We start from the raw sequence: 14,238 nt of genomic DNA on the forward strand, positions 1-14,238 counted from the left end.
CCTGAGTTATGTTTGCCTGGCACCATTTCTGCTGTCTTTTAGGAACCAGGCAACTTCCACCTCGTGCACATGGGCTTCAAATCATATTAAGGATTCCTTTCATTGTATTGTATTGTATTGTACCTGGTCTTAGCTGCAGTTGTATTATGGCTCTTGTTTTTCTGCTTTTATTATGCTGCTCTCTGCTGTTTCATTTTATGATGGTTACTGATGTTTTTTCTTCTTTTAAATGAATTACTTCATAAGCCACCTTGAGGGTTTATTAAAGCCAAAAGGGGTGGGGTATAAATTTCTTCAACAAATACTACTTTGGCTGCCGGTGGATTTTGTGACTGTGCTCCTGCAACATGGTAACAGTCTCGTTAGTTAGCCAGGAAGTTCACTGGCTACATAGGTTCCCAGGATGTCCCCTATGCAAACATGGACTAGACTAAGAGCTGCTTATCTTCAGGAATGTTGGTGCATTGTGTCCCTGAAGACCAAATATTGACCCCATAGGGCCAAATATTTAGTAGGAGGTTCTTGAGAAAAAGTTATTTACTTGCAGCTACCCATTATACCATATCATCAACTACCTCCCACCTAGACTCCAATTTTTCATGCAGGTAGCGAAAGGGAGGAAAAAGTCTTGCCCCAAAAGTTTTCTGAGTTTGAGTGCCGCACTGAAATGGCCTGTTCTCTAGTTATCATCTGCCCTCCTCTGAAGGTGGGTGTATACAGAATACGTCCTCCAAGGATGATCTTGAAGATAAGTGGCTCTTGGCCTGGTTAGTGTTTCCCAGGACAACCAGGGAACCCTATGTATGCCCCACATGAGTTCCAAGGAAGCAAGGCAAGATATAAATGGACTATTTAATAATAATAAATTATTAGCGTCCCATCAAGAGTCCCAGTATTCCAATTTGAGGAAACACTGAGTTAGGATATGCTGTTGCAGCTCCTGTAGATGATTCAATCAGTCCTCATACAGACATAATTCTTAACCGTGGTTAGCTCTAACCATGGTTTGTTGCCTGGTTAGGATCCCAATCATGGTTTAGCTTGCTGAGCTAAGTCCTGTTCCCTGGACATTGTATATAGGGAGACCTGCTTGCAAGCAGAGATGCTGAAGAGGTAGGGAAAATTCCTCAACCAAGGTTTACTCAGTGCAGATATAATGCTTAACCATGATTACACATCACTTTAGCCATGGTTTGGGTAAGGAGTGCAGAACCTCTTTCAGCCCAATGACCAAATTCCATTTCAGAGAAGCAATCAGGGGCTCCATCCCAGTTGTGAGTGGGGTCAAAGGGAAAAGGGCCAGAGCCAAAATACTAAAAAATACCAGCATATTTTAGCTTAAAGCTATTACTGTCAGTAACTAAGCCTTAGGAGAAGCATTTCAACCTTTTAGAATGGTCAAAAGGCTGCACAAAACCAGGAAGGCTTCCCCTTTGGGGGGAAGGGGGTGGAGCCTGGGGAAGGGGGCATGGCCTTCTGGGGAACCCTGGAGGGCCAGATTTGGCCCCTGGGCCTGAGGTTCTACACCTCTGGTTTAGGTATTCAGATGTAAGACTTAACTGTGGCTAAGGAAAACAAACCATGGTTAAGTGTGCATCAGGCCTCAATTTGCCTTTTCTGTTGCTCTTGACAGATGCAAATTGAAAACACCCTAGAGTAATTTTGTTGTGCCAAGGAATCTACAAAAAATATTTTTATATCTTTGTCATGGTTTACAGTGATGAAAAGAAATGCAGATATTCTGAAATGTTAGTCAGAGTGTTATAAATAATGGAGTGGGGGGAGAGACAGAGAGCTGTGAAAAAGAGATGGGAGGCACACTGGCATATATGAGAAACAAGGAACTTAAAGAAGGAAGTTCCTAATGAATACTGAACATCCTTCCAACTTGTGTGAATAGACCCCTTTGTGAGGGTTGCTGAATTTCTGGGACGCCTTTGGCAATGATTCCAGCTGCAGGTTTAGGACAAGCATACAGTTAATCATAGATAAACTTTGGCAAAGACTATTTCATTGCTTCAAAAGAACTAATCAGAAGTTAATCTTAAAAGGAAGGATCCTATGTAATTCCAGTAGAAACCTGCATGGAATCCAAGCAAGTGCAGAAAATAATTTACCTCACGGTTATTACAACTGCACATGATTACCAGTTTTCAGGTTAACCATGGCTTGTTTATAATGTAGGATCTGATACTCGAGTTTTCAGCAGTCATGGGAAAACAGATTATTTAAATGTACTTGCAATTTGGACAGTTTATATATGTACAGGCAACAAATACAAAACCTTCTCTCCACTGCTTTTATAGGCAGGGAGGGAGGGAAGGGGGTAGACTTGCAGTCTAGTACTTTAGGAAGGACAAAAGATGGTTCACAGTAGTGTGTGAAAATAATCCCTTGCATTAGTTAGGGTCAGCCCCATCCATATTCTATGCTCTAGCTGCGTAGCTAGATTCCTGCAGAGAAAACCCATTTCATTAGCCATCTTTTTTAAGTCATCAGAAGTACTTCAAATATGGTCACCAAAAGAAACAGGCAGATGCCAAATCTCTCATCCACGCAGTTGTATAACTGAGGGTAAGAACCTGTCTGCCAAGTATAACAGAACTGGCAGATTTATAAACCCTTTAAAGAAATGGCTTAGAATAAAATCCTAGCTGAGGCCCCCTCAGAGCAACTTTGCAGACATAAATTACATGATTGAAAAGGAGAAGAGAAATTGCAGAAGAGAAGAAAGAAAAGAGGAACTGGCCAGCAAAGAACAGGCCAGCCCAGAAGGACAATAGATGCAGTGTAAATCTGAGGTTTCAGAATAGGTACATTCCCATCCATCTGGGCAACTGAGTCATCATCATGCTTTTTTCTTCCTCCCTCCCCATGCCTTTCCTTGTGTCTCATGTCTCTTTAGATTGTAAGCCTGAGGGCAGGGACTGATTCTTGTAAACCACTGTAGGTGCTTTTTGGCTGAAGAGCGGAACAAAAATGTTTTGAATGAATAAATAAGAATGAAGGGGCCAAGATAAAGGTAGAGCCACAGGGTCTAGGAAGAGGCGAGGCTGTGAGGTATTGGCAGGAAGGGAGTATCAGGCAAGGGGACTTTGGATAGTGCAGGACTCTGTGCTGGAGACTATAGGCTTCCCAGACCTGTCCAATGAGAGGGTTCCTGCCCCTGCAGTTTTACAAGATGCCACTCCCTGTAAAATTCTCCCTCCTAAGCAATTCAATTTAAGGGTACCTTTGCAGATCAGGAGGCCCAAGAAAAAAAAATGGAACAAAGTGCAGGAGCCACCCTGGAGGGTCATGGCATCATGTAAAGAGCCCACAGACTTCCAAGAGAAAGCCATCTCAATCATAGGATAAAAGCTCCGTGTGAAGAAGCCCTTAGGTTCCTACATTGAGTGGGGTATTGGACCCGATGGTCTAGCCTTCCAACCCTAGTATTCTATGATTCTATGAAACAAGGGAAGGAGCCAATTTCCCAAGTGAATCCACTGTGGAGGGAGGAAGATGAAGCACGCTTTGGGCCAGGCAGGTTTCTTTGCAGGGCTGGAGAAACTAGCATGCTGGGCTAGCTCTAGGTTTTGGCAGGCTGTCAGCAGAACCGCACTAAATTTACTGGTACTATCGGTTACAAATTGCCTGTTCGACATATTCCATACAGTCCTAGCTAATATAATGCGTGATTTATGTCAGGAGTAGACAACCTGGTGCCCTCCAGATGGTCTAGACTACAGTGTTCATCAGCCCCAGCCAGCATAGTCAACAGTAAGGAATTGTGGGAGTTGTAGTCCAAAACATCTTGAGGACACCAGGTTGCAAACCCCTGATTTATATTACGTGTTATTGTTATAGACTACTAAAAAAAGGGTTTCCAGTGGTATTTTAATCAGTTAACTGTTTGTGCCCTTCTTAGAAGTAGATGTGGATAATAGTCCGTAAATCTGTTCACATCTTTTTCCCCAAACTCCTGGCAGCATGGTGCAGCTCAGAATTTTAATTTTAATTTGTCTACAAGATAAAGCTTTATTATCATAAAGATTTAATGGTATGCCTCTTGTTTTGGCTTTGTCGGTATTATTAGACCATCAGGATAGCCAGTGCTATGAAAAGTTGCATTTATTCATGAAACAGTGAAGACTGGGATTTCCACCCCACCCCGCTGACCAAATACAACGTTCAGAGGGCAACAGGAGATGCATTTGATTCTAAATGATTTTATAGAACTATCGTAAATGTTGCTAAGTGGATGGGGCTGTTTGATATTGCGCTATGAAGAGACATTGTTGTTGTTCAGTCGTTCAGTCGTGTCCGACTCTTCGTGACCCCATGGACCATAGCACGCCAGGCCTTCCTGTCCTGCGCTCTCTCCCGGAGCGTGCTCAAGTTCATATTCATTGCATCCGTGATGCTATCTAGCCATCTCATCCTCTGCCGTCCCCTTCTCCTTTTGCCTTCAGTCTTTCCCAGCATCAGGGTCTTTTCCAGGGAGTTTTCTCTTCGCATTAGGTGGCCAAAATATTGGAGCTTCAGCTTCATTATCTGTCCTTCCAATGAGCACTCAGGGTTGATTTCCTTTAGGATGGACTGATTTGACCTCCTTGCAGTCCAGGGGACTCGTAAGAGTCTTCTCCAGCACCACAGTTCGAAAGCATCAATTCTTCGGCGCTCAGCCTTCCTTATAGTCCAGCTCTCACAGCCATATATTACTACTGGGAAAACCATAGCTTTGATTAGACGGACCTTTGTCGGCAAGGTGATGTCTCTGCTTCTTACTATGCTGTCTAGGTTGGCCATAGCTTTCCTCCCAAGGAGCAAGCGTCTTTTAATTTCATGGCTGCAGTCACCGTCTGCGGTGATCTTGGAACCCAAGAAAGTAAAATCTGTCACTGCTTCCATTTCTTCCCCTTCTATATGCCAGGAAGTGATGGGGCCAGATGCCATGATCTTAGTTTTTTTAATGTTGAGTTTCAAACCAGCTTTTGCACTCTCCTCTTTCACCCTCAACAAGAGGCTCTTTAGATCCTCTTCGCTTTCTGCCATTAGGGTGGTATCGTCCGCATATCGGAGGTTGTTGATAATTCTCCCAGCAATCTTAATTCCGACCTCTGATTCATCCAACCCGGCATTTCTCATGATGTACTCTGCATATAAGTTAAATAAGCAGGGTGACAATATGCAGCCTTGTCGTACTCCTTTCCCAATTTTGAACCAATCGGTTGTTCCATGTCTGGTTCTTACTGTTGCTTCTTGACCCTTGTACAGGTTTCTCAGGAGACAGGTAAGGTGGTCTGGTACTCCCATCACTTTCAGAATTTGCCACAGTTTGTTGTGATCCACAAAATCAAAGGCTTTAGCGTAGTCAATGAAGCAGAAATAGACGTTTTTCTGGAATTCTCTTGCTTTCTCCATGATGCAGCGAATGTTGGCAATTTGATCTCTAGTTCCTCTGCCTCTTCTAAACCCAGCTTGTACTTCCGGTAGTTCTCGGTTCGCATACTGCTGAAGCCTAGCTTGTAGGATTTTGAGCATCACCTTGCTGGCATGTGAAATGAGCGCAATTGTGCGGTAGTTTGAACACTCTTTGGCGTTGCCCTTCTTTGGAATTGGAATGTAAACTGACCTTTTCCAGTCTTGTGGCCACTGTTGAGTGTTCCAGATTTGTTGGCATATTGAATGCAGCACTTTAACAGCATCATCTTTTAGGATTTTAAATAGCTCGGCTGGAATACTGTCATCTCCGCTAGCTTTGTTGTTACTAATGCTTCCTAAGGCCCACTTGACTTCACTCTCTAGGATGTCCGGCTCAAGTTCAGTGACCGCACTATCATGGCTATCAGGGACATTCAGATCTTTCCTGTATAGTTCTTCTGTGTATTCTTGCCACCTCTTCTTAATCTCATCTGCTTCTGTTAGGTCCCTGCCTTCTTTGTCCTTTATCATGCCCGTCTTGGCACAAAACATTCCCTTGAGATCTCCAATTTTCTTGAAGAGATCTCTAGTCTTTCCCATTCTGTTGTTTTCCTCGATTTCTTTGCATTGTTCATTTAAGAAGGCCTTCTTGTCTCTCCTTGCTATTCTCTGGAACTCTGCATTCAGTTGGCTATATCTTCCCCTTTCTCCCTTGCTTTTCGCTTCCCTTCTTTCGTGAGCTACTTGTAAAGCCTCATCAGACAGCCACTTTGCTTTCTTGCATTTCTTTTTCTTTGGGATGGATTTCGTTGCTGCCTCCTGAACAATGTTACGGACCTCCGTCCATAGTTCCTCAGGCACTCTGTCTATCAGGTCTAATCCCTGAAATCTATTCCTCACCTCCACTGTATATTCATCAGCGATATGATTTAGGTCATACCTGAACGGTTTAGTGGTTTTCCCGACGTTCTTCCATTTAAGCCGAAATTTTGCAAGAAGCAGCTCATGATCTGAGCCACAGTCAGCTCCAGGTCTTGTTTTTACTGACTGTATGGAGCTTCTCCATCTTTGGCTGCAAAGGACATAATCAATCTGATTTCGATATTGACCATCTGGTGACGTCCATGTGTAGAGTCGCCTCTTGTGCTGTTGGAAAAGAGTGTTTGCTATGATCAGCATGTTCTCTTGGCAAAACTCTATTAGCTTTTGTCCTGCTTCATTTTGTACACCAAGGCTATGCCTGCCTGTTATCCCGGTGATTTCTTGACTTCCTACTTTAGCATTCCAATCCCCTATGATGAAGAGGACATCTTTTTTTGGTGTTAGTTCTAGAAGGTGTTGTAGGTCTTCATAGAACCGATCAACCTCAGCTTCTTCGGCATCAGTGGTTGGGGCATAGACTTGAATTACTGTGATGTTGAATGGTTTGCCTTGGATTCGTACTGAGATCATTCTATCATTTTTAAGATTGTACCCCAGTACTGCTTTTCCCACCCTTTTGTTGACTATGAGTGCTACTCCATTTCTTCTAAATGAAGAGACATAGTGGAGTAAAATTTGACTTCAGGTGTCTGCGGAGAATCAACAAGAGTGGCCCATCAAAACCCATGCATGGATGTAACATGAATTTCTCTCTTTCACTATAGGCTGCTTCACGTATCACCTAAGTTTACTTTTGAATACACTTGGCAGGGAACTAATCTGTACACATATACACACAGGTGTACTTGTATGATGCATGTGTTTGCAAACATATATTGAGACATCTTGGGCGGGTTGATTTAGCTCAGGGTTATGCATGATCAAGAGCCTCGTGTGGCGCAGAGTAGTAGGCGGCAGTATTGCAACCGAAAATCTCCCCATGACCTGAATTCGATCCCAGCGGAAGCCGGGTCTCGGGTAGCCAGCTCAGGTCGACTCAGCCTTCCATCCTTCCGAGGTCGGTAAAATGAGTACCCAGCTTGCTGGGGGAAAGGTAGTCACGACTGGGGAAGGCAATGGCAAACCACCCCGCTATAGTCTGCCATGAAAACGCCAGCACAAGCGGCGTCCCTCTACGGGTCAGTAATGACCTGGTGCTTGCACAGGAGGAACCTTTCCTTTTTCTATGCACGATCACATAAAAAGCCCTCCTCATCATAGAGAGGGCCCACTGTGTTTTCTTGTGCCCTCAGGAACACGTACCTTCAAAACTAAAGGTGAAGCCTATTTTTGCAATCCTCTCCACACACACATTCATATGAGCACCTGAAAAGGGCATATCAATTTATTTATTTCATGAATTTCTTACCTGCTCTTTATCAAATGAATTCAGAGCTGGGCACAAGCAATAGAACGCAGTGAAATAATACAACATTGACAAAAAGCATCACCAAACAGTGGAGAACAGTGACAGAGAAATAACAGTATGGTGTAATGGCTAGAATGTTGGACTGGGCGTCGGGAGATCTGGGTTCTAGTCCCCATTCGGCCATGGAAGCTCCCTGAGTGACTTGGGGCCAGTCACAGACTCTCAGCCCAACCTGCCTCACAGGGTTGTTGTTGTGAGGATAAAATGGAGAGGAGGATTATGTACCCCGCCTTGGGTTCCTTAAGGAAGAAAAAAGGCGGGATATAAATGTAATAAATAAATAATAGTTACACGATGCAGCAAAAGAAAAGAGGAAAATATAATCAAAAGCTGGGGGAATTAACATGTCTTTAGATTGTGCTGAAAGCTTGTAAGACTTTCCACCCCCCGCCCCCCCATATATGAGGGGCGAGGGATTTCCACAATGGGGGTGCCTGTATCGAGAATGCCCTTTCTCGGGTTGCTGTGCATCGAACTCCAGGCAAATGTGGCACTGTCCCTGCTCACTCTTACTATCTGGGCAGGTACATAAGGGAGAAGGCACTCCATCAGGTAACCAGGTCCTAAGCCTTGTCAGCCGTTCAGTGTAAGTATAAGCACCTTGAACTTGGCCCAGTAGCTTATTGGCAGCCAGTACAACTCCTTCAGAATTGGTGTAATATGTTCCCAGGAGGCTGTCCCACTCAGCAGCCTAGACGCAGCATTTTATTTATTTGTTTGTTTGTTTTATTTACAATATTTATATACCACTCCTCATCAGAAGATTTCGGAGTGGTGAACAACATGAACAACATTTTGCACACACTGAGCCTCTGGGACGACCTCACAGGCAGCCCCACATGAAGCACACTGCAACTTGAGGTTACTGGTGCATGGATCACCATGGCCAGACTATCCCTGTCCAGGCACAGCTGTACCTGGCAGGCCAACTGAAGCTGGAAAAAGGCACCCCCCATTATGGAAGTCACTTGACCCTCCATAGACAATGATGGATATAGCAGCACCCCCAAGCTATGCACCTGATCCTTCGGAGGGAGCACAACCCCATCCAGAACAGGAAGCTTCCCTAATTCCCCAACAGAGAACATAAATCTAGGGTCAGTCCTTGTTTTTGTGTGAGAGTGACTCAGCCTGCAATCCTGTACACACTTACCTGGGAGTAAGCCCCAGTGTACACAGTGCAATGAATTCGTTCATTTACTAATCATAATGTATTTATATGGCGCCACTGGTGTGTGTGTGTGTGTGTGTGTGTGTGTGTGAATTTTGACAAAGTAGAAGAGGACAGATCTTCGCCCCATGGAGCTTGCAAACTAAAATTTGACATAGGGGAAACAACAGAGGGAAAGAGAGGCAGCTTATTTATTTATTGCATGTATATCCTGAATTCCTTCAAGGAGCTCAAGGTAGCATACATAATTCTCTCCCTCCCCCCCTCCCCCCCACACACACTCCCGTACTTCATCCAGAAACTGCAGAAGTTCATTGCAGAGTTTTTTGGTAAAAATGAAACAGTTGGTCGTATCATACACATATTAATAATCAATAGCATTTGCCATTAGAAGGCCCCAAAGGGATTGCCTAATAGAAGTTTTGACTCCCCTCCCCTCCAGGCCAGCATACGATATCTGATAACACCAGCTGCTTTTAACAGCCCTCCACCACCACCCTTAGTTTCAGAAGAGGTTGCTCTGTGTGGCTGCTGTAAGAATAACGCAGGTCCTAAGTCCTTATTGGACACACAAACTAATAAGACGTTCCTTTGGATCCTGGCCTATATCTATAAAGCTAACAAAATGACATAGTAGAGTAGTTAAGCCATGGAAATATTTCAGCTTGCAGTAGTTTTTAATCACTTCATCACCTCCAAATATTTCATTTTCATTGAAAGACGGATAATATAATCAACCTTCATATAAATCATACAGATTTTTATATGCCATAGTTTAAGTTACTGCCAGCTTCATTTTTTTAAAGTCATTAGTTAGGCAATAAAGTATGAGATTAAGAAATCAGAGGTTTTAGAGAGAGAGTTAATGAGTGTGCAAATATATGCAAACATGCATTCTCTGGTTTCTGATCTTCAAGGAACAATGCTAAAGATTCAAAGCTTTTCTCTGTAGTCACATGGCTTGGAAGTTCATTTCTGATTAATGCAATACTTGCACGGCATTTGCAAGACGGCGGGGGGAATACAATTGCCTAAACTGTTTTCATGATCGCACATTCTTAAATTTTAACAAAGGTGTCAGCTATGGTCAAACTATGGTCAAACTTAAAACTGGCAAAAACTATAATGAGCTCGATCAAGTTTCCAGTTCTATCTGTCTTTTTCATTTCTTGTCTTCAGAATGACCAGATGAAAAATGCTATCAGACTTTGTACATCCTTATTGTTAATTGCTGTTTTTAATAGACTTGTTATTTGTTTGGATTTTTAAGTTTGTTTTACATATTGCTGACTTTGTTCGCCACCGTGTTCCCTTTCAGGGAAGTAGGTGGGATGATATAGATATCCACCAGCACTACAGGGCGGCCTTCCCCAACCTGGTACCCTCCAGTGTTTTGGACTACAGCTCCTGGCATTCCTGATCCTTGGCCAAGCTGGCTGGGGCTGATGATGTCCAAAGCATCTGATGGGCACCAAGTCGGGGAAGACTGCTGTAGAGAATCAAGCAGAGAAGAGGCTTTTCCATCACCTGCTACCTGGTCCTTTTGGCTGGAGATACCAAGGACTGGCCATGGAAACCCCTTGCATGGAAAACATAGGGTCTACCACTGAGCTATGCCCCCTCCCCAATAGTGTTCCCATTTCTTGTTGTCATATGACATAGTATACATCGTACACATAAACACAGTGTAAAACAGCTTCCCTAATAGTTTCTCGCAGCCAAATCGTATGAAAAGTCAGTGGGGGTTTATTGGGATTTACTATAAATGCAAAATCATACATCAGTGAGATTGAAGGGACAGAGTATATATGCCATCTAACATGACTTTAAAGCTGATTTAGGGGGTCTAAAGTTTAAAACAACAGTAGTCCTCAAACAGTCGTATTACATTCAATTATTATAATAGCCTCTTTGTATTCTGGATATATTTGGGGGTGAGTGACATTGGGGGCGGATGGTGTCTGAAAAGCAGGCAATACCCCCATTAACAACAAAAACATTGAAAGTGGAGTTTTGCAAGCCTTCGTGTTGAAGTTACAAACAAATCTTGCTTTAATACACAAACCATCCGATGCTTGTCTCAGAGCCCTGGTGCAGCAATGGTGACAGTTGACAGCTGTCGTTCCCTTAATAAGATTAAAATAAAGAAATTAGTTGTGCTGACTTTAATCTGCCATTTAACCCTGTAAACCACCTGGGGCCTGCTCCGCTACTGACACTTCGAATTCTGAATTAAAAAATGGTATCACTGAACCTGAGCTACAGACATTTCTAAATGCATTCTAATTATGGCCGTCTGTAGTTAACAAGCTTATGTCTCTGTTTCCCTCCACCCCAGTTTTTAAATCCCTCCATTCTGTAGCAGAAAATAAATGACAGTCAGTTTGCTTATGTCTCCTTTGTTCATATGAATTGCTTTTTCTCTTTGGAACCTCAAATGTGTCCACCCCGCCCCAACGTAATGATTCCTGTGAGAAAGCATGAACTAGGAGGTGTTGTTTCAGCACAGCTCATGCAGCGTTTGGAGAGTGATTTGGAATCTCTTGAGATTCCTCCACTTTGGGGAATGAATGCTTCTATCATCCGGCTTTAGAACCCTTGAAATAAAACAGCAGATATATTTGTTTATTCCTTTGAAAATAACGAAATACTGCTTCCCATTTTTAAAAATCCCAAAGCAGTTTACAACAAATTATAAAACCATGTATCATTATAAAAGCACAACAGTATTAAGACAAGTTCATGTTTGGGAAAAGCCAGGGTAAACAAGTAAGTTTTCAACAAGTTTGTTGAAAGCACATGATTGTCTATGCCTGTTGTATCATATTTCGAAAGAGCATGGAATTTCATTCAAAATAATTACCTTTGAAAATGTTTTAATTCATATTTTTTAAAAGACATTTATCTGTTTTACATATTTTGTGTGTTTAGCAAAACAGGGAGAGAGAAGGGGTGCTTTATTAACAATGAACTTCAGTAAATAGCCTTGATTTGATTGATTGATTGATTGATTGATTGAAAATAAACCATGCTAGACATCCTTACTGATTGTAGGCACATAATAAACAATTATGTGTTGACGTGCAGTTGACCCACCCTTAATCAAACAATGCCTGCAGAGAATGACTGAAGTACTATTCGTTTAACAAACTTTATTTTATTTTTTCAAAATATTTCTCTCTTGCCATCAAACGTAAGATCTTCAAGATTGCGTACAAATCAAGCAGTAAAACAACAGTATATTTTAAAAACCAAACCACTACTGAAATGTTAGACCAGACTTTCCCGACCTAGTGCCTTCCAAATGTCTTGGACTACTACTCCTAGAATCCCCTAGCCAAGCTGGGGAAGGGAGACAAAAATCAGCATAGAGGCAGCAAGAATTAAATATCTGTAAATGTCTAGGGGAACACACACACATACACACACACTTATTTATTTACCTTCCCCTAGGGCCATCTCCAAGTTTGAGGAGACCCTGGACAAAGTGTCCTCTGGTGGGATCCTCCTCTGTCAGTGGTCCTGGAAGGCGTACCTGGCTGCAATGTCAGCACTCAGCAGCTGTGTCTACCACCCTTTGTGTTTCCCATAATACCACAGCACAGCATTAGTTCGGGGACTATGAGAAATCAAAAAAGAATGGCTAAATCCAGCCCACTTGGCTCTGTTCGGAGGGGAAAAAATGGAGGGGCAGGGCAGGCATCAGCAATGGGGCTGCCATCACTCTTGGGCTACACTGCCAAGCAGTGTAAATGTCCCCTGGTAAATCAATCTGAAGAAGGTGTTCCACTGATAAAGCGCCACCAGCTAGAAGACATTATCTGTGATTGTCAGTCAGCTCACCTCCGAAGATGGGGGCATGCCGAAGGGGGACCTCCCCTGAAGATCTTGAGAATTGAGCAGGTCTGATGAAATGAAGGAGACAACCCTTCCTATAAAAGTCTTGACAGATAATCTGATTGGAAACGGCCTGTATTGACAAGTCAGTCTTGAGCTTGCTGAAATTTGCTTCTGGTGGTCACTATTTATTAATTAATTTATTAATTAAATTTATTAATCACCCATCTGGCCGGTCACCCAGCCACTCTGGGTGATGTACAACAATAAAAACAGTTTATACAATAAAATTCAACATTAAAAACATCATATTTCTAAAATTACCCTAGCCCACCCCAAATGCCTGCCTGAACAACCATGTTTTTAATGCATGGCAGAAGCTCATTAAAGAGGGGGCATGACGGAGTTCCCTAGGGAGGGAGTTCCACAGAGTGGGGGCCACCACAGAGAAGGCCCTCTCCCTCGTCCTCACCAGCCTAGCTGTCCTGGCTGATGGGACAGAGAGAAGGCCATCCGAGGCTGATCTTGTTGAGCGGCCTATCTGGTGTTGCTGGAGGCGCTCCTTGAGATAGGCTGGGCCAGAACCGTGTAGGGTTTTAAAGGTCAAAACCAACACCTTGAATTTGGCCCTGAAAACAACTGGTAGCCAGTGCAGCTCCTTCAGCACTGGAGTGATGTGATCTCGCCGGCGGCTGCCTTTAATCAGGTGAGCTGCTGCATTCTGTACCAGCTGCAGCTTCCGAACCATCTTCAAGGGTAACCCCACGTAGAGCGCATTACAGTAGTCTAAACAAGAGGAGACCAGGGCATGTACTACCGATGGGAGCGGATGGTCGGGAAGGTAGGGGTGCAGCCGCCGTATCAGATGGAGTTGGTACAGCGCTGTCCGGCTCACAGCTGACAGCTGAGCCTCCATGGACAGCTGGGAGTCTAAGATGACCCCCAAGCTGCGGTCCTGGTCTTTCAAGGGTAACCGTACCCCATTCAACACCAGGTCAACATCCCCCAACCTCCTCTTGTCTCCCACCAAAAGTACCTCGGTCTTGTCAGGGTTCAGCTTCAGCTTGTTCCTTCCCATCCAGCTACTCACCATCTCCAGACATTTGGACAGGGATTCTACGGCCAACCTTGGTGAAGATTTGAATGAGAGATAGAGCTGCGTGTCATCCGCATACTGATGACACCACACCCCAAACCTCCTGATGATACCCCCAGCGGCTTCACATAGATGTCAAATAGCAACGGGGAGAAGATGGAACCCTGTGGCACCTCACAAGTGAGCGGCCACGGGTCCGAAACCTCCTCTCCCAGTGCTACCCTCTGGTACCTGCCGGAGAGGAAGGACCGGAACCACTGCAATACGGTGTCACCAATGCCCAACCCCTCCAGGCAGTCCAGGAGGATACCGTGGTCAACGGTATCAAAAGCCACTGAGAGGTCAAGGAGAACAAGGAAGGAGCATTCGCCCCTATTC

At 43.8% G+C, this 14,238-nt stretch overlaps 1 protein-coding gene across 11 annotated transcripts in view; it reads left to right on the forward strand.

Moving 5' to 3' along the window:
- Nucleotides 1-14,238, forward strand: part of SCAPER (S-phase cyclin A associated protein in the ER) — a 238,025-nt gene that overhangs the window by 151,867 nt on the left and 71,920 nt on the right. The gene's annotated exons all lie outside the window — the stretch shown is intronic.

The sequence above is a fragment of the Heloderma suspectum genome, chromosome 11 (assembly GCF_057233095.1).
Source record: "Heloderma suspectum isolate Gila_16-S chromosome 11, 16-S_ref, whole genome shotgun sequence".
NCBI classification, from domain to species: domain Eukaryota; kingdom Metazoa; phylum Chordata; class Lepidosauria; order Squamata; family Helodermatidae; genus Heloderma; species Heloderma suspectum.